The sequence below is a fragment of the Gorilla gorilla genome, chromosome 6 (assembly GCF_029281585.2).
Source record: "Gorilla gorilla gorilla isolate KB3781 chromosome 6, NHGRI_mGorGor1-v2.1_pri, whole genome shotgun sequence".
Lineage (NCBI taxonomy): Eukaryota > Metazoa > Chordata > Mammalia > Primates > Hominidae > Gorilla > Gorilla gorilla.
Window position 1 is genome coordinate 134,446,859 of NC_073230.2, and position 27,831 is coordinate 134,474,689.

At 35.3% G+C, this 27,831-nt stretch overlaps 1 long non-coding RNA gene across 2 annotated transcripts in view; it reads left to right on the forward strand.

Moving 5' to 3' along the window:
* The first annotated feature begins 4,168 nt into the window (after window positions 1–4,168).
* LOC129523803 (uncharacterized) overlaps window positions 4,169–27,831 on the forward strand; it is a 63,799-nt gene continuing 40,136 nt past the window's right edge. For both annotated transcript variants that reach the window (XR_008667431.2, XR_008667432.2), the window contains exon 1: window positions 4,169–4,496. This is a non-coding gene — a long non-coding RNA (uncharacterized lncRNA). The remainder of the gene's footprint in view (window positions 4,497–27,831) is intronic.

Here is a 27,831-nt window from a genome sequence, read left to right on the forward strand (position 1 = left end):
TTGCCAGCAGGGAAAACAATAAATGAAAAATATACAGTGAGCAACTTAAGGAAAAGATGCTTTTAAGTCAAGAGTAGCAGTTGGTAGCAAATTGGTAACTTGATATGAGTTATATAAATGTCACATTTTTTGGCTAAGTTGTTACTACTTTGAAAGAAAATGTACTTTTAAAGTATTTTTGTATTCTTAAATTTAGCATTGTGTCTAACACATGAAAGTGAGTTAATATTGTTTGGAATCAATATACCAAGGGATGGTATAATTTAGTCCTTTTAGAGTCAGGCTTGGCAAAAACGGTGAGACAGCTTCTTACCACACCACATGCAAACCCTGACACTGTGTTTTCCCTTCTTCTTTTCTCTCCAGTGCAGTTTTTATTCTCCACTCTTTCTGATGCCTTGAGGGTTTCTTTCACAGGCACATCCAGAACAAGCCATTGGTGTTACCATGGCAACAACTAAACTCTAGATTTGATGCTCGATCTTTCCTACTTTTATTTTCCTCTTCAGAAAGTACTTTCTCTCTGCCCTAGATCACTGCCATTCAAATAGGCCCAATTTCAAAGAGAAACAGAAAAAAATAGGTAACCAGTAAATTGTAATAAGGGTAATCAGTAAGTTCGGCTAACCCCTGTGAATCAGAAAAACAAGACAAAATAATTGAAATCTCTAACAGCTTTAGATAAATTGTCTTTTTCCCCTGAACATTGTTTAGAAATTGTTCTAAAGTTGTTATCTAACAGCTTAAGACCAATTGTTTCCCCCCCACCCAAGCATTTTATGTGGGGTGTGTGTGTGTGTGTGTGTGTGTGTGTGTGTGTGTGTGTGTGTGTTTGTGTAGATCCAAGGGAATAAAAATACTAAGGGTTAATGTCAAACAGTTGGAAAAAAAGCTCAAGGGTCGTCAAGGAGAGGATAAATCCCTCAGAGAATTAGCAAAGCAGAGCCTTCCCAGACTAAGCCCAACTCAGCTGCCTCCCATCCCTCTAACAATTCCCTTCCGCACTTGGGTATTTCCGAACAGCTGAGGTCGGCTTTTTACTTTTATAACTAAAATAACAAATGGCAGGAATAGATCTTCATATTTGATGTTAGTCCCAACTAGATTTTATCCTCTGGGGGAGCAGAAACTGGGCTGTCTATATTTCATGAAACTCTTCATCATTGATGGTGAAAATTGGATTTGAGTCAAGCTCCTGCCTAAAAATTCATTTAGTGGTGGTAATAACAAATAGGTATTTGACAACTTATTTCTTTTCATCCTCAGCCCAATAAGTGAAAAAAAGGACAGCAGCTCCATGATGGTGGGCTCCTGAAATTGGCAGACCCTTTATTCCATAGATACTGAAACCTGGGCACCTCTTTGAGGACCAAAGGATTCACACAGGGAGGGACATTCTCTTGCACTATTATGGCTCTTTGACATTGTCTATATTTTTGGCATTGTTTGCCATGATGAAGAACTAGCAAACAAAGAAAAGTGAACCTAAAATGCTCAAATCAATCTTCTTATAAATGCTTATGCTTGGCAAGCCCTTGTGGCATGGCTTAATTTAGAAGAAATAAATAAATGAGATCAAAATCTTATTAATTAGTTTCTCATCATGTAGAATAAACTATGTATCATAAGAGAAAAGATACATTTTTGTGGAAGCAAAATGTATATATCCCTTTACCTGGAGCAAAAAACAGAGAAGTACATATGGAAACCCTGAGGCAAGAAAGGGTTTCCAATGCTTAAGAATCTAAAAGAATCATCATCTGGATCTAGAGTGTGCCAAGGGATGGAGCAAGTGGTATGTTATGAGACGGTAGAGCTGACAGGGGATTTCTGCCTTTGCCATGTCATCTACCTCTCCTTCCTTTGCTTAGATAGCCTCTCTCACTTTTCAGACATACTCAAACAAACTTGGACAGCTTGAGCCCTCTATGACATGCCTTAAAGCTGTAAAAACAAGACATTGTTTTAAAAGTGGTCTTAATTCCCTGCAAAATATGTTGCTAACATATAATGCAGGGTAATACATGATTTTAAGTAGTATGAGAAAAACTGATTGCACCTCTCTCACTCACATGAAACATGGAAAATTCTGATTCAACATATAAGATAAAATCTAAAATTTATGTGGTAGAGTCTATGTCATTTGTCCATATTGAGAAGATGAGTGCTCTGTCTTTGTTTTATTAGCCATCCTTGCCCTAGAATGAGTAAAGGACTCAAGAGCGGACCTTACTATGAGGAAGAAGAAGGGAGAGAAAAAGAGTATATCTCTCTGAAGTATTTCATCAGAAGATAACAAATATTACTGGAAAGAGTTGATGTGAAACCTGTGTACAATTTTAGGTAGAGCCAGTTCTTGCTTGACCTAATTCCTTCACAGCATGGCCAGGGGTCCTAATGAAATATCACATACAGTTGTCCAGTTTTCCTTTGGATTTTGATTTATATCAATGCTGAGGATGATTATCATCCCATGAAGTGCTGATAGCAGCAGTTAGATTCAAAGATATAATCATCTCTATCTGATAAAATCTCTATAGTCAAATCTTTACTACTAATGACCTACAACTGACTATAAAAAATACACAGAAAAAAATAATTTTTAAAATGCATATTAGTATATTAATACTGGTTTTGTTGAGAAATTTGAGGTACATATTTTGTTTCATCCCCAGATCTAGTCAATTAGTTCAGCTGCTTTGAACATATAGTTAACCCAAAATAATATTTAACTTTTTTAATGTATACTGAACAAACTTTTATTCCTGGATGGACATAGTGATGTAATGCCTATTATAAAGCTATGAGAAAAGCAAATGTGAGACCTGGAGCTGAAAAACTACAAGCTCATCAGCACAAAAGTGGGAATCCTCAGTGGCCAAGCAGGTGAATAGCTATCTTCATATGTGCAAGGCAGTTTTATGGCATCACAATGAAACTGGAATTTTGTGCATAAATATAATCATATATTTAGTCACTAATTTATATGAAGAAACCAGTTGCTCTGAGTTAAAGAAGATAAGGAAATGAACATATGCTATGATACACATTTCAAATATAAAACAGATGTTTTTAATACAGGAGGACAATAGAAATTTACTGATGGTGTTGAGTAGCTGAGTTAGATAGATTCTTTAAAGAGAGAAAACATAATAACATTTTCAATATACCAGAGGCCTTAAAAAATCAATGTTTTTCTTTATAGTTCAATTCACAGGAGATGTAAAGATATCAGTACTTTTCTTAGGGCATTGTGATTACCCTTACACAATAATCCAAAGATGAATTCATGAAAAATAAGCATGACTGATCTTGCAATCACACGGTACAACCTTGTATTTTCTTTTTCTTTATTTCTTTTCTTTTTTTTTTTTTTTTTGAGATGGAGTCTCACTCTGTCGCCCAGGCTGGAATGCAATCACTGCAACCTCTGCCTCCCAGGTCCAAGCGATTCACCTGCCTCAGCGCCCTCCACCACACCTGGCTAATTTTTGTGTTTTTAGTAGAGATGGGGTTTCACCATGTGGGCCAGGCTAGTCTAAAACTCCTGACCTAAGGTAATCCACTTGTCTTGGCCTCCCCAAGTGCTGGGATTACAGGTGTGAGCCATCGCACCTGGCCTAACCTTGTATTTTCTTGTTTTTTTTTTTTCTTTCTTTAAAGGTTTCTTTTCCATTCCTTAAAGTTCACAGGATATAATATGACTAGTTCCCTTTATATTTCTGACAGTTTATTGTTAGAGATTTATGAATGTGCTTATATGCTTATAAGAATACTAATTAAAGTCCCATACCAGAATAAAGAGGAATCTAAACAACTAACTTCGGCCATTAAAGACTAAAGATGATAGAGGTCACCTTAAGCAAGATTTTGGAAAAGGCGAAGGTAAACTTTCTTCATTTGTGCTACTCTTCCATTTTCAATACCACTTTTAGACTTGGGGAAGGAGATACCTCGCCCTAGACCCCATGCTTGAGAGCAGTGATCCTCAACATATCTATGATCAAATACGAAATTTGCATTTCTAATTCTTTGAGGTTAAATATTTTCATAAAATGTAATGATATTATGGCCATTCCAAAGTGCAATAAAAGTCTTTCAATGCTTATTCTCAATATCTACACTTTCCTTTTGACAGACGGTTCCCAAGGGCATGTTCACTGACAACAAGGTGCAGAACTTACTTTAAGTAGCACTATGTATGAGGGCTGTACATCTCACAAACAAAACAGAAAGACAATAACTTTAGTAAAAAGTAAATTGACACTTTTGTCATTAGGTCTGGCAGTCAGTGCAGGCACCATACAACTCCTAATTCTAAACATCTACTCTCAGGATGAATACCATTCAAGCCCAAGGAAAACCAATGCTTCTTTTCATCTATGGACTCAAGTCCCAGAAAGCGGAGAAGTGAGTGTACCAAGTGCAACAAACGTTTGAGCATTGTTCTGCTGCCAATATTGAAGACAGCCACTGCTTTGAAGTGTGGGGAGGAGGTAAGCAAAGGTAGCATTTTTCTAAGAGAAAAAAAATTAGCTTGTCAAATATTTCTTGTCAGCATGACTGTAATAGGTTCCTGCATAATAAAACATTATTTCCCAGTAATGCCAGACATTAGTTTTTTTCTTTCTCTTTTTGTTCTGATACATGGTTCCCAGAGATATGTGATATTGTGGCATAGGTCATATGAGGAACATAGGACTAAATTAAACAATTAAAACTTCTTTTAAACAAATAAATTTGCATATTCATATATACATATCAATCACATATGTAAGAGAAAGTATTAAGAAAATTACATGTTTTAACAATTAGATGAATGTTTATTGCTAAGATAATAATAACAAATTATATTCTAAAGAAAAAATATCAGCTTTATAAATACTATTAATATAAGATTTTAAAAATTATTTATTTTTGAAAAGTTTTATATTTACAAAAAATGTTGAGAACACACAGAATTTCCATATGCTCTATACTCAGCTTCCCCAATTAACACCTAACATTAGCATGGTATATTTGCAATAATTAGTAAACCAGTATTGAATCATTATTATTAACTATAGTGCACACAGTATTCAGAATTGCTTAGTTTTTTCCTAGTTATTTTTTTTCTTTTCTAGACCACAGCTACTACATTTAATAGTTGTGTCTCCTTGGGCACCTCTTGGCTCTTACCATTTCTAAGGCTTTTCTTCTTTTTTATGACTTTCATGGTTTTGAGGATTATTGGTCACATGCTGTATAAAATGTCCTTCATTCTGAATTTTTTTAAAATGACCGCACTGGTTTTATGGATTAGGGGGAGGAAGATCTCAGAGATGAGGTACCATTCTTATTATATAATATTAAGAATACGTGACTTATCACTATTAAACTTGACTACCTGGCTTGAGGTAGTGTTTGTCAGATTTGTCCACTGTAAAGTTACCTCTTTCTTCCATTCCCATATTATACTCTTTAGAAGGAAGTACCTATGTGGAGCCTGCACTTAAGGAGTCAGGAATTACACTCCACAATTTTGAAGGTGGAATATCTAAATTATTTAGAATTCTTCTGCATAGATTTGTCTATTCTTCATTTATTTGTGTATTCAATTGTTATCTATATTATATGGACTCATATTAATTTTATACTTTGTAGTATAATCTAATATTTATTTATTTTTTGCCTTTTGCTAAATGGTTCCAGCTTTGGCCATTGGTAGCTCTTTCAGTTAGTTTCTATAACCCTTTGACATAGCCTCATTATATTTTTTTAAATTTCTGCTTTTGTTTTTGTGTTTTGTTTTGTTTTACCACTTGCTTACTTCCTGACACTAAAAAAAATGCTCCAACGGTTGTATATAATGGACTTTTCCAAAGAACCCTAGTTTTTAAAATTTGAGAATAGTATTAGAAACCAAGTACCAAAGAAAAAAAAAGAGACCCAGAATTGGATGCTATGTGTGCCCATTGTCATGGGGCTGTGATATATACGTGTATATATGAATTCACTTATATACATGTATCTACAATATTTCTATGTGTAGCCATGTTTATCTATATTAGGCCAAACATGGAGTTCATACTGATTATCACATGGATCATTTTAAACTCCTTCCCTTACTTATCTATAACCCTCATCTCCAACAGTGGGAAACCTGGCTCCTCAGGTTTACCAAATATTTACCTAACTGTTCAACTCCAGTATAAACATGCAGCACTACAAAAATTGCTCATACATATTCCAGTAAGAATCAACTTTATCAACTAAAGTGCAATGCCTATGTACACTTCTTTTTTTGTCCTTTGTCTTCTATACTCCATTTCCAAACTTTTTTGCGTCAGCATGTCTTTCTCACCCTCTTTAGTGAATGCTTTTCATATATTCTTAATAAAGTTAGATAATTTTGTTACACATTGCTTTCTGTCCTGAGATCTTCTGACCTCTTACATGTTTTTAAATTTACATACACTAAGGTTAACTGTTTGTGGAATAAAGCTCTATGAATTTTGACACTTGCATTGTGTCTTGAATTCATCATTACAGTCTCATGTAGAATAGTTTCACAACCCACAGTATCTCTTGTGTTTCACCTATTAAACCCTCTACCCCTTCCCATGACAAGCTCCTGAAAACCACTGATCTTTTTAATATCACCTCAATTTTGCTTTTTGAGAATGCTGTATATTAGAATCATACAATTTCCAGCCTTTACCAACTCTCTTCTTTCACTAGCAATCTTCACTTAAGATTCATCCATGTATTTTCATAGCATGACATTTCATATCTTTTTTTTTCACTGAATAATATTCACTTGTGTGTGGATTTATTAAGTGTGTTTATTTACCTACTGAAGATCATCTTAGTTACTTCCCTTTTTTGGTGATTAAAATAAAATTACTATAAACATTTGCTCATAGTTTGGAGATGATACAAAATTTGAATACAAAATTTGAATAAAGGAGAAGCAAAAGGTTAAAGCTATAAGGAACACAGAAAAGAGAAAAAGAAAGAAGTCTAAGAAGCTGAGTAGATTGTTCAGAAGCTTCTAGGCGTTGAGAATACAAATGTTTGAGTTGAAGTCTTGTCATACTAGAGGAGATATTATAACAGTTCAGACTTCCATCAAAACCTCAGATTCCATTTTAGGAATAAAGACCATGCCACAAGATGAAGAAATTTGCCCTAGAACTAAATGCAAAGCCAAAATAAACAGACCCAAGCAAAGTGTAAAACAAAGTCTTCATGTGATAACAGCAAACACCAGTAATTTAACTGCCTACTAGAAAAACAATAATTTTCCATGGATATTTTTTTAAAAATCAGAATACTTAAAATGTAACTTTGCAATGTCCAGTATAGAATAAAAAATACTGTATATAAGCAGAAAAATAAACACATAAACAAGAGGGTTAAGAATAAGAATAAAAGAAAAACAATGACACCGATGTTGGAATTATCAGAAAGATGCTATATTAACTATTTAAATATGTTTATGTTTCTACAGTTAAAGGAGTATATAAAAAAGCATATGGAATATTTTAGAAAAGCTATAGAACCTCTAAAATAATGAAATGGAAACAGAAATGAAAAACACAATACTTGAAATAAAAATTGTTCAGTTGGTGAGCTTGACAGAAGAGACACAGTAGAAAAGGCTATATAGAAATTATACAAACCAAAGCCACACAAATTATTGAAATAAAATATTTTTATTCCTTCTAGAATTTATAAACGATTATCAAAATTATTTTGTCAGTTGAGTGCTTAGAGACTAATGTCTGATTTTAGGCATAATTGAACTATATAAATTCAATGAGGATTGAAACTTAAGAAATTATTTGTCCTTCTAGCTATAAGTTGTAAATGCCAAATATAAAATACAATATTACAAAAAATATCATAAAACTTTTTATAATATAGTGGTGTTTTATTAAGTCAATCCTAAAATTTCATTATTCTGAAAGCTACTTTTGGCTGTAAGATTTAGGTTTATTGTTTGGCTCACTGGTTGTTAAATTTCAGCACTATGGAAGGGAAACTTAAAAATGAATTGTAGAAAGTGGATTCTGACATTTACGCGTGATTTGTGTAGACAAACGTGTAGTGGAGGAAGTAGGAAAAAGGTTCTTCCTGCTGGGCATTCACTTGCTGTGGAATTTTATAATAAGTTTCTGGCCAGTCTTCTTCACAAAATAAGCAATGCATGCAAATCCAAGATTTTGAATATCATGTACTCGCTACCTAAATTTTAAAAGATGCTGGATAATTTTTAATAAAATAACTTAATTCTATTTAAACATAAAATTTATCTTGTAGTCTTCTAAGCATAGAAGTTCATTGTGAGATATGAATCTAAACATGAATTATGAATGCTTGAAAATCAGAGATATGGAGATTATAATAAAATGAAGCAACTTTTATTTTAATGGCTGGGAGTAGTCCTCCAAAGATGTTCACATCTTATTCCCTGGAATCTGGGAATACACTAGATTACATGACAATGGGAAATTAAGATTTCAGGTGGAGTTAGGCTACTAATCAACTGATCTCATCCTGGATTATTTTAGTGGGCCCAGTGTAAACACAAGTGTTCTTATAAGTGGAAGAGGAAGGCAGAAGGGTCAGAGAAAGATCTAAAGACGCTATGCCGCTGGTGTTGCAAATGGAAGAAGGGGCCACAAATCAAGGGATGCAGACAGCCTTTAGGAGCTGGAAATAACAAGGAAACAATTCTCCCCTAGAACCTGCAAGGGAATTCAGCTCTCCTGACACTTTGATTTTAGCCTACCGAGACCCATTTTGGATTTCTGACCTCTAGAACTGTAAGATAACAAATTTTAGTTGTTTTAAGCCATTAAATTTGTGGTACTCGGTTAAAGCAACAATATGGAACTAAGATACTGAGTTTGCATGTTGACTAAAGTAACCCCAACTTTAAAAAAAATTCAAATTCTTAAGAGCTTATTTTTTTTCCAAATAAACAAGTGAATTAAAGTAAGACTGTTTCACAGAACAGAACATGATGGCATTGTTTTATCTGGGATTACAAGCATAATAAAAATTTAAATGGTGAACATGTATGACACATTTTAAAGAAAGAAAACATCACTGTAAACATTTCTGGTATGTTGAAAAGAATATGAATCATGCCAAAAAAATTTTGTTTAGTTACAGTTTTACATAAACTACACAAAACTATATTAATCACTAATCAAACACAAATGTAAAATCAATGGATACTTTTATATTTTGTACCTAGTAGGTGAGTAATATATTACAACTAACTAAGCCAAAAATTTCCATCTATAACTAATATTTTCAAATGTTTCTACTACATATAAATTGTACTCATCAACTAATGGACCATATGATAATTTGTCAAAACTCTGTAAAAACACTGTGCTAAAATCAAAGCTTTTATTTTAAAAATTTCCCCATTCAGCTTTATTCAGAAAATGTCATTTTTATTTCCAATTTTGTAGTTTAATGAGAAATTTTCTTTAATCATTGAAATATATCTTTCCTATATAATTAAGATATTCCATGAAATACCTAAAATATTTAATTTTTATAAATTACACTATTTTAATTGAAGTAGGATTTTGTCAGTATTAAAAAGAAGACAAATAATTAAAAAATTTAAACTATTGCTGATGACTCAAAGTAATACAGATGTATCTGAAACTTTATGCTGAATCTCTTTTCCTTTTTTACCCACATTGAACCAGTGCAGAAGTACTTTGGGTTGCATTTTGAAATAATGAGTTGTAAGATTAATTTATTAAAGATTTTGTGGAGTGATTAGGGAAGAAATGACATTACAACGCAAAGCATTTAGCAATTCACTGCAAAAATCCTCATTTTGTTTTCTCTCCATGCTTCCAGCCATCTCTTCTTTCCTTCTAACTCTTTTCCTCTATAGTTTTCTCTGCAATTTTCACATTGGATTCTTTATGTACATTACCCTACTAGGTAAATAAAAGATAACTGGGTTCCCATTCTGTTTAGAAAATAGAAGCTATGGCTGGGCGCGTTGGCTCATGCCTGTAATCCCAGCACTTTGGGAGGCCGAGGCCGGTGGATCACAAGGTCAGCAGATCGAGACCATCCTGGCTAACATGGTGAAACCCCATCTCTACTAAAAATACAAAAAGTTAGCTGGCCTGTAGTCCCAGCTACTCGGGAGGCTGAGGCAGGCAAATGGCGTGAACCCAGGAGGCGGAGCTTGCAGTGAGCCGAGATCGTGCCACTGCAGTCCAGCCTGGGCGACAAAGCGAGACTCCGTCTCAAAAAAAAAAAAAAAAAAGAAGAAGAAATTAGAAACTATTTAAAAATAAGACATATATTCTCCCTCAGTAAATATTTTGTTCATTTCTGGTCACAACAGGATACTTTGAAATCAGCCAGCTTTGAAAGCTATAATATTGTGAAAATAAACATCTTTTCCTGTCTACAGAGAATTAGTTACACGCAAATCCAGAATTAAGTGGAATTAATATACGCTTTCCTATGTATATGCTATGCTATGTACTGAGGCGAAAATGGAGTGTGATTCCTAATGCTGTTGTTAAGGGTTCTATGGCTTTTTGAAAGCCACTTGATCACTTAAGCCTCAGTTTTATCAGCTTTAAAATGAAGGGGCTGACCTAGTTGGTCTCTAGGGCAGTTTACTGCCAGGAGACTCTGTCATACTTAGACTATGCAGCCTAATCCTTGCCATCGAGGCATTTTTCCTTCACGCTGGGAAAGTAAATGCCAGAAAGTAGCACATGATGAAGTGTAACACCTACAAGAGCAACATTTGAATTAGGTGTTATAGCAGATATTTGGAAAACTAAACTTAACCTCAACTTGAATGATAAGCTTGAAGCATTAAATACCCCTTAGGCAAAAGAGAAGAATGAAGTCAGCATAAGCATGTCATTGTGAAAGGATTGTGTTCAAGTTGGCTTGTCTAAAGCACAGTCCACACCGTGAAGCTGTGAAGTACAAGTTTTGACTGGCATGGCAGAGCCGGAATTTGTCAGGTATGAAATAAGAGCAGAGAAATCTAGATTTACTTCCATAGCCAGTAGGAAGCTACTGAAAATTGTTTAAGAAAGTAATAATATGAAAACAATAAAGAAAGCCTGACAATAACATACAGATCTAAATTTGTAGGAGAGAAGAAAAAGAGGAAGAAAATGGAAGTGAAGAAAAAAACAGTTAAACAAAAATTTTGTTACAGGTCTGGTGAACGTAAAACATTGTATTATACATGGCAGGAGGTGCCAGTACAGTATACCTGTGGAGATATCAGCATACCTGTAGAGTATCAGTATAACTGTAGAGATACCTGTAGAGACACTCTAAATTTGAAATAATAAGATTCACAATTAAAATGGGGACAGAGATAATGAAAAGAAAGAGATAAATGTAAGGCATGTTTTGAAGTGAATTCTAAAGTTTGTATGATGCCTTGATTGAATAAGATGGAAGAGCAATGAAGATGACAAGGATGTGTGAAACTATGACTGGTGAAATGATGGTGGTAATAAGGATGGAAAGGAGCTCTGGAGAGGGAAGCATTTTTGGAGAGAAGGTAATGAATACATTTTTATATTTTGGGAAAGGCAGAATTATAGGAAAATACCAAAAGGACATCTGAAATTACTGACTCAAAAATATATTGTGAAATATTTTATTCATTTATGTCTATTCATGTTTTTTATATCATGAAGATTATTTCACTTATAAACTTTAATAATACTCCTTAAAACATTTCTAACAGTTTCTAGTAATATGTACACTTATACACATACATGCACATGCACGCGCATACACACATACACACAGACACACACTAAGGTCAACATCCAAGTCATAAAAAAAGAATAATTATTTTGCATAAATTGCTAATTACAATTACTTCCTGTTGCAAACCCAAATCTACTGCTAGAGCCAAAATAATCTTGTCAGCATAAATACAGGTTTTGAGAAGAGTACAGGTGAAGAAAAACAAAAATGAAAAACTTAAGAAGAAATCTAGCTCTTATGTTTAATTTGCAATGATAAAGTCATCTCTAATACTTTTCTCTTGAATTTAAAGCCTTGAGTATTTAAATTCACATTTCATCGACTCTAGAATAAAATAACTGACAATATTGTATTCAGAAATATGTAGTTATTCACGGATTTTATAATTAGAATTTCTACCTAATTCCAGTCTCTTACCTGCATCAGAATTTGATCTTCAGAGAGGGTATTTTGTGAAATTTGCAACATCCAAACTCATTCTTTTTATAACACCCATCTCCATTCCACATGCCTTTCATTTGCTCTAGGCAGGCAGCCTCTTTAACTGTCACTTGGAAGAATTCCTTAATCATCATAAGGCCCATTATTTGTGTGGAGTCTGGCAGCCCCAAGGGAAAGGACCTAAAGTTACTCATGCTGGGGAGAACCATTGCATGGAGACAGGTTTGATTCAAGATTTTATGAAAAAAGTCAAAGAAGAGTCCATGAAACTTCTGAAAGAATATTGCTGTAAGTGATAAAGAAAAATGATAGTAGAGAATGAAGACGGTTCCAGGGGCAGAGTGAATGATGCCTCTTTGTACTGAGTGAAGTTGTGACTAATAATGCTGGCCCAGTTTTCTCATTCCTCACTTTGACAAGAATGTGAAAATGCTTCTGATGGGCTAGAGATAGACGCCAACGCAGGAGATTGGGGGCAAATGGAGAGGAGATCGTGATGGCAGAGAGAACAGAGCTACACCTTCTGCGTAGGCTCTATCAGCCAAAGCATGTGAACTGTAGGAAGGATTATCATCAGTCTTGGCAATGGCCTTTGGGTAATTGCCTGTAGGAAATCATCAAGGTTCATGGAGAAATTAATGGAGCAGTAGTAGATAACAGAGAAGAGCCACAGGAGACGTGCTGGAATAAAGGGTCTGTGGAAACACAGCCCACTTTCTGTATTTACAAAGTCCTAACAAGAGAAATGAATTTCTATGCTTGGCCAATGGGTGACTTTAGGTGTCTCTAAGAATAACCTATTGAAGTGACCTTAAGCCTGAATGAGGGCTGAGCTAATGTTTCTTAATTTTTGCTCCCCTTGCTTAATGATTTAAACCTGTTTTGCATATTTTATCCACTCTGTTTATATCAGGAAAACAACTATCACCTCTACATTTATGTCTAAAAACATTCATACCCCTAGAAAACCTGTCTTTACTTTTTATTAACTAGAAAGACACCAATTTACACTTTGTACTGAAGTTATAGTGGTATAACTATAAAATAATGAAATCGGGCTTATTAAGTCACATAAAGATATTTATCTTATTCCTTTAGAGTATTTGCACGCAACTAGCAGACATTTTTTGAGTTAGGTCTTATACTTGTAATACCTTTCTGTTTAATGTCCACCATAGTTCATGTTAGTCTTATATGTGCATTTCTGTTGCACAAAGATATTTTCAGCCCAAACTTCAGTTTAACTGTCAGGACTATAAGTTATAAATGCACACTGGTGAAGCTTTTATTTTGAATAAGAATGCTAGCTTAAGGCAATCAAACATTAATCATTGAAATAAAACTTTCATTAATTGATATAGTATTAAATGTAATATTTAAGATAAGCTTAAGAAATCTTCATTTGCTATTATTCTTAGTTATATTTCCTGCAAAATTAAACTTCAGTAATTATTGTAGCTATGAGGTGGATGTAGTTCTTATTATGTAAAGCTGAATTTTCAGACTATGTGAATAAGATTGGGAGGCTATAACAAAGAAAGATGATTTCTATGTATTATTTCTTATTCAAATTTTGAAACTCTTTCCTAAAAGCAAGAAATCACATGCAAAAAAAAAATTCTCTGTTCTCCCACTGTGGTAACAGATAAAAGTGTGTCTTAAAATAAAACTGAAACTCATAGCTTGAGGAGAAAACACTCTTTCTCTAAATACAGACACACACATACACACACACACATCCCGCAAAATAATGGGTTTTTTGGAGCAGTATAATCTGTTCTACTTACAATCATTTTAATTTCAAGAGAGACGTCTCCGACTAGTTCTGGCAAAAGAAAAGGGAAGATTTATTTTTTAAAATAAAGATATAACAGACAATTGTACAGTTACCAAATGATAAGAGACATAGTCTTATAGGGACTGAAACTAAGAACTAGAAAAACAAGGGTTCTCTTGTCATCTCTTAGAGGCTGCATCATCTCCCTCATCTCAGCATGTGTGATTCTTGCTCTTGTCTTTCCTTACTGCTGACTTATTTTCCTACTCTTTAATAACTTCTGCTTGCAGGTGGCTTTGGCTTCCTAGCACACCAGCCTCACCCCTGACTGCTTCATACATTTTCTATTTTTTTCTCCAAGGTGTGACCTCATAAATTAACTGTGTCAAAACCCCAAGATAACTGACATTTACCTCTGTTTTCTCAATTCAAATTCCAAAGAAAGCAGTCTAGGCGATTTATCATTTTTTTTTTAAAGCTGTAGCATAGAAGATTTCTCCTGGCCCAATCACTTAAGGTGAGTTAAGGTAACATTGAGTTCTGTAACCTGACAACACCTCAGCCAGGACAGTAGGTGGGATTTCTCTGAAAAGGGAGTGGACAGAACTGGCACCCAATAATAAAACATAGGTATGAAAGGAAAATAAACTGAGTCAGGCAAACCTGTCTCCCATTTCATTCCCAAATAAGATAGCTATACTTAAAAAATAACAACAACAACAACAACAACAACAAAACACTACATATTTCCCTCACAATTTGCCCATTAGGAAATTCCATGTGAGGCTCAAGATCTTTACCCTAAACCAGTTCTGTTGAATTTCACCCCGGCAATGTAAATTGATACCTTATCTTCACAGGTATGGAAAAAAGGTCAGAACTCATAGTCGTCCCTCTGATCACCTGAGACAGATGCCTATCTGATTGCTTCCTCTGCCCTACATTTATTTTATCATATGTGAAAATGCAGATTCACTGAGCCAGATGAATGCATAAGTGACTATTTCTCTATCTTTCCCTCACACATGAATGGCCGATCAGAGACTCAAAAGAATGCAACCGTCTGCCTCATCTACCTACACCTTTTAAAAATTTCTTGCTCTGTCCCCAGTATTAACCCTTTCCCCTTTAAATACTGAAGCCCTCAGAATCATCACTGGAGAAAGGTACGGGCCTGTTTCCCGCATGTGCCTCCTTAACCTTTGCAAAATAAATTTTTTAATTGATTGACAATTGTCTGATACTTTTTTTGGTTTACATAGGATAAAAAATTGTTACAGACTTATCTGTTGCACCATTTTCCTAGTCATTGATGAAAGAAAGATGATGTAGTAGGTAAAGCACTTGATTTAAAGACATGCAGATCTCATGTATCTGGGGTTGAATTCTTTATTTATAAATTTATAAATTAAAATAACAGTACTGCCTCAGTGATATATAATATGTAAAAATCTTAATATGGTCTTGGATCTACTCTAAATACTCAACAATGCAAAGTAATTTTCTACTTTTCCTTTCTATTTACTGAAGTGTAGATCTCTAAATCATGGTGAACAACTTTGGCAACTACCAATATTTTATGTCTTAAGAAAACTACAGTGAACTTTAATTAAAAAAAAAATCTGCCTGTGAGTACTTTTTAAGTATTTTTGGCTAACATTTTAAATACAGCTATACCATGTCTATAGTCTCTTTATTTTAAAAAAAATTCTACAGGCTTAGTATCTTAATATGTTCCATTTTCAAATAAATTTGTATCAATATTTTCTTAAACTCATCATATGTACCCTTTACAACAACTCTGGGAGCAAAACAGCAATATCGTCACATCAAAAATGAGCTCCATTTAAATAAATGACCCAAGATTTTTTTTTATTCTTTCATGTATTCACTCATTCACTTATTCACTCATCTAATGAGCATTTATTGAGCACCTATTGTGTGCCAGGCACTCTTTTAAAGCATATAACAGTGAACACAGTGAACATTTGCTTTAATGCCATCTATGGTTTAGTAAGAGGAAGAACCAAACGAGAGAAAGGGAGAAAGTAACAAGGAAGAAAATGAGAAAGGAAAGGAGGGAGCCCAAGGTAATTTACAGATTCAATGCCATCCCCATCAAGCTACCAATGACTTTCTTCACAGAATTGGAAAAAACTACTTTCAAGTTCATATGGAACCAAAAAAGAGCCCGCATTGCCAAGTCAATCCTAAGCCAAAAGAACAAAGCTGGGGGCATCATGCTACCTGATTTCAAACTATACTACAAGGCTACAGTAACCAAAACAGCATGGTACTGGTACCAAAACAGAGATATAGATCAATGGAACAGAACAGAGCCCTCAGAATTAATGCCACATATCTACAACTATCTGATCTTTGACAAACCTGAGAAAAACAAGCAATGGGGAAAGGATTCCCTATTTAATAAATGGTGCTGGGAAAACTGGCTAGCCATATGTAGAAAGCTGAAACTGGATCCCTTCCTTACACCTTACACAAAAATTAATTCAAGATGGATTAAAGATTTACATGTTAGACCTAAAACCATAAAAACCCTAGAAGAAAACCTAGGTAATACCATTCAGGACGTAGGCATGGGCAAGGACTTCATGTCCAAAACACCAAAAGCAATGGCAACAAAAGCCAAAATTGACAAATGGGATCTACTTAAACTAAAGAGCTTCTGCACAGCAAAAGAAACTACCATCAGAGTGAACAGGCAACCTACAGAATGGGAGAAAATTTTCGCAACCTACTCATCTGACAAAGGGCTAATATCAAGAATCTACAATGAACTCAAACAAATGTACAAGAAAAAAACAAACAACCCCATCAAAAAGTGGGTGAAGGACATGAACAGGCACTTCTCAAAAGAAGACATTTATGCAGCCAAAAGACTCATGAAAAAATGCTCATCATCACTGGCCATCAGAGAAATGAAAATCAAAACCACAGTGAGATACCATCTCACACCAGTTAGAATGGCAATCATTAAAAAGTCAGGAAACAACAAGTGCTGGAGAGGAGGTGGAGAAATAGGAACACGTTTACACTGTTGGTGGGACTGTAAACTAGTTCAACCATTGTGGAAGTCAGTGTGGCAATTCCTCAGGGATCTAGAACTAGAAATACCATTTGACCCAGCCATCCCATTACTGGGTGTATACCCAAAGGATTATAAAACATGCTGCTATAAAGACACAAGCACACGTATGTTTATTGTGGCACTATTCACAATAGCAAAGACTTGGAACCAACCCAAATGTCCAACAACGATAGACTGGATTAAGAAAATGTGGCACATATACACCATGGAATACTATGCAGCCATAAAAATGATGAGTTCATGTCCTTTGTAGGGACATGGATGAAGCTGGAAACCATCATTCTCAGCAAACTATCGCAAGGATAAAAAACCAAACACCACATGTTCTCACTCGTAAGTGGAAATTGAACAATGAGAACACATGGACACAGGAAGGGGAACATCACACACTGGGGCCTGTTGTGGGGTTGGGGGAGTGGGGAGGGCTAGCATTAGGAGATATACCTAATGTTAAATGATGAGTTAACGGGTGCAGCACACCAACATGGCACACGTATACATATGTAACAAACCTGCGCGTTGTGCACATGTACCCTAAAACTTAAAGTATAATTTAAAAAAAAAAGGAAGGGAGGGAGGAAAAGAGGGAAGAATGAGAGAGGCAGAAGTGTCAATGAACATTTAAATTGTTTCAATAGCTTGGCTATTGTGAACGGTGTTGGAAAAAACAATGAAGTGTGGACATCTCTTCAGTATTCTGATTTCAGTTCTTTTGCAGACATACTCAGATATGGGATTTTTGAATCATAAGGTAGTTCTATTCTTAATTTTATGAAGAACCTCTATATTGTTTTTCCTATAGCAGCCCCATTTCACATTCCCACCAGCCATGTACAATGTTCTAAGTTCTCCACATTCTTACCAACACTTATCTTGTTTTCTTTCTTTCTTTCTTTTTTTTTTTTTAATAATAATCATCCTGACAGGTACGAGGTGATTGTTCATTGTGGTTTTGATTTGTATTTCCTTGATGATTACTGACATTATGTTTCTTTTGTAAAATTTCAACTTTTATTTTAGATACAGGGGGTACCTGTATAAGTTTGTTACATGGGTATATTACATGATGCTGAGGTTTGGAGTAGGGATACTGTCACCCAGTTAGTGAGTTTAGTACACAATAGGTAGTTTTTTGAACATGTTTTTATATCTCTTGGCAATTTGTATTTTTTTTTTTTAGTGAAATGACTATGTAAGTCCTTTATCCATGTTTTAAATTGAGTTACTTGGGGTTTTTTTGTATTGTTTGGCTATTGATTTGTAGAAGCTTCTTATATGTATTGAAGATTAACCCCTAAACTATGTTTTGCAAATAGTTTTTTTTTTCATCGCATAGGAATGGAATTTAAGAATGAAATTCTGTTTCCTATAGCATTAAAAAAAAGTAAACTATTTAGGAATTAGCTTAACCAATAAGCTTAACCAAGGTTAAAGCCATGTTTACTGAAAACTACAAAATATTGATAACAAATTAAATAAGGCACAAATAAATGGAAAGACATTGTATGCTGATGGCTTAGAAAACTATTACTCTTAAAATGTTCATACTACTCAAAGTGATCCACAAGTTTAATGCAATCCCTATGAAAAATCTCAATGGCAGTTTCTACAGAACAGAAAACAAAATGTTAGAGCCACTTGGGAGATCATGCAGGACAGGAGGCAGGACTAGACTGCAGTTCCTGCTTGGACGAACAGAGCAGTGTGTAGTGGCTTGCATCATAAACTTTTGCTCCAGAATGACTGCAAGAATACATTAGGAAAGCCTGGAGAACCCACAGACCCTCTGAAGGAAGCAGATTGCTCCTGCAAGACCCAGGAGACACCCCAAATAATATGAGTTCCCAAACTGTGAAAGTAAGAAAGGGAGATCATCTGCCCCTGAACACCATCCCCTCACTATTGGGGAAGTTGAAGGTCTAGATCGTGGGAGAAGATTCTGACCTTACCTGGAGCTGAGTCAATTTCGAGAGCCAAGTGAAATACAGGAGTAGAGGAAGCAGCAGGAAAAACCCTGTGGGCTTTCTGGGTCCCCTAGCAAGCCAATTCTGCTTGACTCACAGGGGTCCTTGGGGAGGGAAGCTAGAGGCACTGGAAAAAGGCCACAGGGAGAAGGAAACCTCTATATGAACTTTGTAACCATTTGAACCCATCGAGAAGTCTCCTGGCCAGAACTTGAAGGAGGGAGTGAATCTGGTGTGGGGACTCCACAGGTGGGGGAAGAACGAAAGCCCTATTTGCTTTCACAGCTGGGAGGCAGGTAGCTTGGGTCAAGTTCTCAGCCCTGCTCACCCACTGCCTAGAAACAGACTTGATGCTGTTGGGTGGGGAGGGCAGAGTGGGAGTGAGACTGGCCCTTTGGGTTGAGTGGGAGCTGGGTGAGGCCTGTGATTGCCGGCTTTCCCCTCCTTCCCTGACAACCTGCATGACACAGTAGATGCAGCCATAATCCTCCTATGAACATAACTCCATTGACCTGGGAAGCTCACCTCCATCCCCCACAGCAGCCGCAGCAAGACCCACCCAATGAGAGTTTCAGCTCAGATATGCTGAAGTTGGGATTATGTTAAATGACTAAACCTAAGAATAATTGGCATTCCTGAGGAAGAAGAGAAATCTAAAAGTCTGGAAAACATATTCGGGGTAATAATTGAGGAAAACTTCCCTGGGCTTGCTAGAGACCTAGACATCCAAATACAAGAAGCACAAAGAACACCTGGGAAATTCATCACAAAGAGATCATCGCCTAGGCACTTCATCATCAGGTTATCTAAAGTTAAGATGAAGGAAAGAATCTTAAGAGCTGTGAGGCAAAAGCACCAGGTAACCTATAAAGAAAAACCTATCAGATTAACAGCAGATTTATCAGCAGAAACCCTACAAACTAGAAGGGATTGGGGCCCTATACTCAGCCTCTTCAAACAAAACAATTATCCGCCAAAAGTTTGGTATCCAGCAAAACTAAGTTCATCAGTGAGGGAAAGATACAGTCTTTTTCAGACAAACAAATGAGCAGAGAGAATTCACCACTACCAAGCCAACACTACAAGAACTGCTAAAAGGATCTCTAAATTTTAAACAAATGTTGGAAACACATCAAAACAGAACCTCTTTAAAGCACAAATCTCACAGGACCTATAAAACAAAAATACAGTTAAAAAACAAAAAAACAAGATATACAGGCAACAAATAGCATGATGAATGAAATGGTACCTCACATCTCAGTATTAGCTCTTAATGTACATAGCCCAAATGCTCCACTTAAAAGATACTGAATTGCAGAATGGATAAGAGTTCACCAACTATCTGCTGCCTTCAAGAGACTCACCTAACACATGAGGACTCACATAAACTTCAGATAAAGGGGTGGAAAAACACATTCCATGCAAGTGAACACCAAAAGCAAGCAAGAGTAGCTATTCTTATACCAGACAAAATAAACCCTAAAGCAACAGCAGTTAAAAAAGACAAAGTGGGCTATTATCTAACGACAAAAGGCCTTGTCTGACAGAAAAATATCACAATCCTAAATATATATGCACCTAACACTATATCTCCCAAATTTATAAAGCAGTTACTAATAGACCTAAGAAATGAGATAAACAGCAACACAGTAATAGTGGGGGAATTCAATACTCCACTGACAGCACTAGACAGGTTATCAAAACAGAAACTCAACAAGGAAACAATGGATTTAAACTGTAGCCTGGGACAAATGGATGTAACAGATATATACAGAACATTCTTCCAAACAATCACAGAATATGCATTCTGTTCAACAGCATATGGTACTTCCTTCAAGATAGACCATATGATAGGCCACAAAATAAGTCTCAATAAATTTAAGATAATTTAAATTATATCAAACACCCTCTCAGACTACAGTGGAATAAATCTGGAAATCATCTCGAAAAGGAACACTTAAAACCATGCAAATAAATGGAAATTAAAGAATCTGCTCCTGAATGATCATTGGGTCAAAATGAAATCAAGATGGAAATTAAAAAATTATTTGAACTGAATGACAACAGTGACAAAATCTATCATAACTACTGGGATAAAACAAAGGTGCTGCTAAGAGGAAAGTTCATAGCCCTAAACACCTATATCAAAAAGTCTGAAAGAGTACAAACAGACAATCTAAGGTCATGCCTCAAGGAACTAGATAAGCAAGAACAAATAAAACCCAAACCCAGCAGAAGAAAGGAAATTACCAAGATCAGAGCAGAACTAAATGAAATTGAAACAAACAAACAAAAATACAAGATAAATGAAACAAAAAGCTGGTTCTTTGAATAAATAAATAAAATTGATAGCCCATTACCAAGATTAACTAAGAAAAAAAGAGATAAAACCCAAATAAACTCATTTGGAAACAAAATGGGAAATATTACAACTGACATCACAGAAATACAAAAGATCATTAAAGGCTACTGTGGACACTTTTAAATACATAAACTAGAAAACCTAGAGGAGGTGAATAAATTACTGGAAAAATACAACCCTCCTAGCTTAAATCAGGAAGAATTAAATACCCCGAACAGACCCAAAACAAGCAGCAAGATTGAAATGGTAATTTTAAAATTTCCAACAAAAAAGTCCAGGTCCAGATGGATTCACAGCAGATTTCTACCAGACGTTTAAAGAAGAATTGGTACCAATCCTATTGACACTATTCCACATGATAGAGAAAGAGGGAACCCTCTCTAAATCATTCTATGAAGCCAGTATCACCCTAATACCACAACCAGAAAGGACATCACAAACAAACAAACAAAAATCCTACAGACCAATATTCCTGGTGAACATAGATGCTAACATCCTTAACAAAATACTAGCTAACCAAATCCAGCAACATATCAGAAAGATAATTCACCATAATCGAGTGGGTTTCATACCAGGATTCAGGGATGATTTAACATATGCAAGTCATTAAATATGATATACCACACAAACAGAATTAAAAACAAAAATCACATGATCATCTCAATAGCTGCAGAAAAAGCATACATTCAACAAAATCTGGCATCCCTTTATGATTAAAACTCTCAGCAAAATTGGCATAGAAGGGATATGCCTCAATGTAGTAAAAGCCATCCAAGACAAACTTACAGCCAACATATACTGAATGCAGAAAAGTTGAAAGCATTCCCTCTGAGAACTGGAACAAGACAAGGATGCCTACTCTCACCACTCCTCCTCAACATAGTACTGGAAGTCCTGGCCAGAGCAATCACACAAGAGAAAGAAATAAAGGGCATCCAAATCAAGAAAGAGGAAGTCAAATTTCCTCTGTTCACTAATGACATGATTGTTTACCCAGACAGCCCTAAAGCCTTCTTCAGAAAGCTCCTAGAATTGATAAAAGAATTCAGCAAAGTTTCCAGATACAAAATTAACATACATTATTCAGTAGCTCTTCTATACACAAAGTGACCAAGCTGAGAATCAAATCAAGCACTCAACCCCTTTTGTAATAGCTGCAAAAAAATTAAAATACTTAGGAATATACCTAACTAAGGAGGTGAAAAACCTCTACAGGTAAAATGACAAAACCTTGCTGAAAGAAATCCTAGATGACACAGACAAATGCAAACACATCTCATGCTCATGGATGGGTAGAATCAATATTGTGAAAATGACCATACTACCAAAAGCAATCTATAAATTCAATGCAATTCCCATCAAAATATCACCTTCATTCTTCGGAGAATTAGAAAAAGCAATCCTAAAATACATATGGGACCAAAAAAGAGCCCACATAGCTAAAGCAAGGCTAAGAAAAAAGAACAAATCTGGATTACCTGATTTCAAACTATACTATAACGCCATAGTCACCAAAACAGCATGGTACTTGTATAAAAATAGGCCCAAAAATCAATGGAACAGAATAGAGAACCCAGAAATAAATCCAAATACTTAGAGCCAACTGATCCTTAACAAAGCAAACAAAAACATAAAGTGAGGAAAGGATACCCTATTTAACGAAGGGTGCTGGGATAATTGGCAAGCCACATGCAGGAGAATGAAACTGGATCTTCATATCTCACCTCATACAAAAATCAGCTCAAGATGGATCAAGGACTTAAATCTAAGACCTGAAACTATAAAAACTATAAAACTATAAAAATCCTAGAAGATAACATTAGAAAAATCCCTCTAGACATTGGCTTAGGCAAGTATTTCATGACTAAGAACCCAAAAGCAAATGCAATAAAAACAAAAATAATAGCTGGGACTTAAAGGAAAGAGCTTTTGCACAGCAAAAGGAACAGTCAGCAGAGTAAACCGACAACCCACAGAGTGGGAGAAAATCTTTACAATATATACATCTGACTAAGGACTAATATCAAGAATCTACAACAAACTCAAACAAATTAGTAAGAAAAAAACAACCTCATTAAAAAGTGTGCTAAAGACATGAATACATAATTCTCAAAAGAAGATATACAAATGGCCAACAAACATATGAAAAAATATGCAACATCACTAATGATCAGGGAAATGCAATTCAAAACCACAATGCAATACCACCTTACTCCTGCAAAATGTCCATAATAAAAAACTAAAAAAAAATAAAAATAAATGTTGGTGTGGATGTGATGAACAGGGAACACTTCTATACTGCTGGTGGGAATGTAAGCTAGTAAAACCACTGTGGAAAACAGTATGGAGATTCTGTAAAGAACAAAAAGTGGAACTACCATTTGATCCAGCAATCCCACTGTTGGGTATCTACCCAGAGGAAAATAAGTTATTATACAAAAAAGATATTTGTACATGCATGTTTATAGCAGTACAATTCACAATTACAAAAATGTGGAACCAACCCAAATGCTCATCAATCAACGAGTGGATAAAGAAGCTGTGGTGTATAGATACAATTGAATACTACTCTGCCATAAAAAGGAATGAATTAATAGCATTCACAGTGACCTGGTTGAGATTGGAGACTGTTATTCTAAGCGAAGTAGCTTAGGAATGGAAAACCAAACATTGTATGTTCTCATTCATAAGTGGGAGCTAAGCTATGAGGATGCAAAGATATAAGAATGACACAACGGACTTTGGGGACTCGGGGAAAGGGTGGGAAGGGTATGAGGGTTAAAAGACTACAAATAGGGTGCAGTGTATACTGCTTGGGTGAAGGGTCCACCAAAATCTCACAAATCACCACTAAAGAACTTACTCATGTAACCCAACATCATCTGTTCCCTAGTAACATATGGAAATAAAAAAAAATCTAGTAAAAAAAGGTTAAAATTCATATGGTACCACAAAAGACTCTGAATAACCAAGAAACTGGGAGAAAGAAAAAAAATACAGTGAGCTACCTTAGGTTGAGGGGCTATGAGAAAGACCAGGGCAGCAAGAAGTATGTATTGCATAAAGTTTTCATCCAAGTCTTTCTTCCCAGTGATTCTCAGCAAGCTTATGTCTCTCTGAATCCAGAATCCTAAGAAAATTCTGTCAAAAAAATTGGGAACATGAGAAAAAGCATTAAAATTATCTTGAAATAATTAAAGCTTTACAGTCAACATAGAGAAATTACTGATTTGAAGGAAAGCACTATGACACATTGAAAGCAAGAGCAGGAAATGTTGACATCCAGAATCAAAGGTTAAGTAGACATTTCTGAGAACAGCATAGAAACACTTAGGTTAGAATCTGTCACAATCTGACCAATCGATCTTGCTTATTGCTGCTTCAGTGCTATGCATGTTCATTACTCACCCTTGGCAGAAAACAGGGTCATGAACATGCATACCAATAAAATGGATATTAGTTTGTATATGTGCTATAATTTATACAAATCTTATAACAGTGTTTCAAGAAGTAAGATGCTTGGGGGGTAAAATAATTTTAACCTTGCTAAAACATCTCACTGTTCATATTTGAAAACTAGCCAATGATATTTACTGTTGTTTTCTAGTCTTTGAAACTTTGCTATAGGCTGAAAATCTTTTTAAATATTATTAAACAATATTTTCAAACTAGTAGGCATATTAAGATCTATATTTTGAGTGAAAAGTATGAGGAATATTTGAAGTAGTTTATGAATAAACTGTAATTTAGGGAATTCTTTTATTTTTCATTCCCGAGTCCCAAAGATTAATATCTGATGGGAGTGTGGCAAAACTCACATGTATTTCAAGTAATCCCTACTGTTTTCTCTGCCTTACCTCAATGTGCCTTTTCTTTCATTTTCATAAACAGCATTCAATTGTTGATTTTCCATCATCACTGAACTTACTTTTCATCCCTGGCTACTTTTCTGTTTGCCTATTGGTTGAGTTTTTCCTATGATCACTAACATTGATCTCTTTCCACAAGACACTAACACTGTTTTCAACGGTGAAGCAAAAGGATTTTCTGTTCCAGGCATATATTTGCTTACACACCTAGAAGTTTCTGTTATTAAGCTGTTTTAGAGGCCTCTTGAAGTTGCTAAGAATGCACTGCTTTATGCTATATAAACCACTTTATTTTTGTTCTTGTTTCACGTTGGCTGTTACAGGCACTGGCATTTTGCTGTAAGAATAAACATGATCATTCATTTTCCTTCTGTTGAAATTTGATGATTCTCTTATGACTAGAACCTTCCACCTTAGGGGAAGGCTTGCTGTGTCATGTCCTGAAATGCCAGAGTTCATAGCTTTCTATTGTTTGGGTCCTTACTCTGGAACACTCCCTTTCATTATTTTGGAAAAATAATGAGCAACATCTTTTTGTAATAACTCCAAACGGACTAAATATTTGCAAGCCACTTTTTTTGTTGAAATTGGAACATTTAATAAACTCTCCAGAAAAAAAGCCCACTAACAATTGTTTGATAAATCTGATCATGTATTGAACAGAAGAATACCAATGACAAAGTTGGTGCCCCTTTTTAACCCATAAAATATGAAATAGCAACACAAACACATGTATTCAGGTTATTGTATGTTGGAATCCAAAAAGCTTGTTCATGTGCATTATCTTACTTCATTCTTGGTGGGGAACAGTGTGAAGTCAGAGGTGGTACTATAATAATCCCTAATTTTCAGATGTGAAACAGAAGCTCAGGAAGTTGAAATAATTTGTTCAACTTCATACAACAGGTTAATAGCAGTGATGAGACCCTAGTTAATTTATTTATTGCAATCTAATATTTAATGACTTGATCATGTGTATTAGCATTTAATAGCACCATTCTAGACACTGGAAATACAAACATAAATAAGATGGAATTTCTAGTCTCATGTAATCTTAGTTGGTATTTTTTTTTTTTAAAAATACGTGTATTGCTTTTCTTCTTGGACTGAGCAGTCATGATCAAACAATATGATTTGGGGAAATAACAGTTGAGTGAAACACAAGATGCTATCACGCTGTGGTTTCTCTGGACCACAGTATGTGATGGTCAAGGGGATCCTGGATCTGGGGAGCCAGCCTGAGGCATGTGATGGCTGCATCACACTCAGCCAGTCCTGATGCCTCCATTATAGTGGTTCTCATTCTATTAGAAGAAATTTGTCAGGTCACTCACGATTCTTTTTTTTTTTTTTATTTGACAGGGTCTCACTCTGTTGCCCAGGCTGGAGTGCAGTGGCATGATCTTAGTTCATTGCAGTCTCCACCTCCCGGGCTCAAGCCATCCTCCCACCTCAGCCTCCCAAGTAGCTGGGATTACAGGAGCGTGCCACCACACCTGACTACTTTTTTTTTTAAGAGAAGGGGTTTTGCCATGTTGCTTAAGCTGGATTAATGATTCTTATGATTTTTACCTTCCCTCTAGATCTCAAGTGTTTTTTCTTGAGCTGTTTTATTATTAATGGATTGACTGATTTGTATAGCTTTCCCACCTAATTGATTTTTCCTGTGTATGTGAGTGTCAGCTGTTTGAAATTATGTCCTAAGTCAGACAGAAACCTATGAAGCTTTAATGAGGCTCATGGCCTAATGTTGTTCAATACTGTCATAAATATTGGTTATTTTACCGCTATACTCTCTTTAAATATAAAACAAACTGACACCTTTATTCAAATCATCCCCTGACTTACAGCCTAGGGCAAAGACATTTTCTGTGATACACAAATATCTAGGATTTCTCAATCAGTTTATAAGGCAGATGCATGATGGATTTAGACAAAACCAACATTTAGCAATTGAATTATCCCATTTGAATGAAAACAGTACAGTGTTTTATATTAGTTGCTTTTGGTTTTGTCACTAATATAAACCTTTGAAAAGTAAACTGTGACTACATAAATGTGGGCTTACCATGAATAGATTTGTGTTTGTGCTATAAATTGTCCTTTCTGGGATGTTTTTGAATTACCAAGTTTTATATGTGCAATCATCTTTGCAAATTAAAGTGTAGGTTTCTTTAACCAGCTTGTGAAATATTTTATTTTTGTTTTTCCAATACTATCTTACTCATAGAAAGGAACAAAATAAATATATCTTAATTATATTATTTAAAATGCTTAAATGAGGGAATAAGAAAGGGTAGTAAGGGCTCTTCCTAGAAGCTATTTCTGAGTGTTTGTGGTATGTGTAGATCTCTACAAGACATAAAATAATACATCAGGTACACATAAAAAGTAAAATTTTTATATTAGTATAAGTTCTGGGGTGGTTTATGCTTATACTGGGAAGGTTAATTGTATAATGGAAATATGTATTTTCCAGCACTGAAATACAGATTCAAAGCCCCAGTTGAGCCCATATTGTGAAA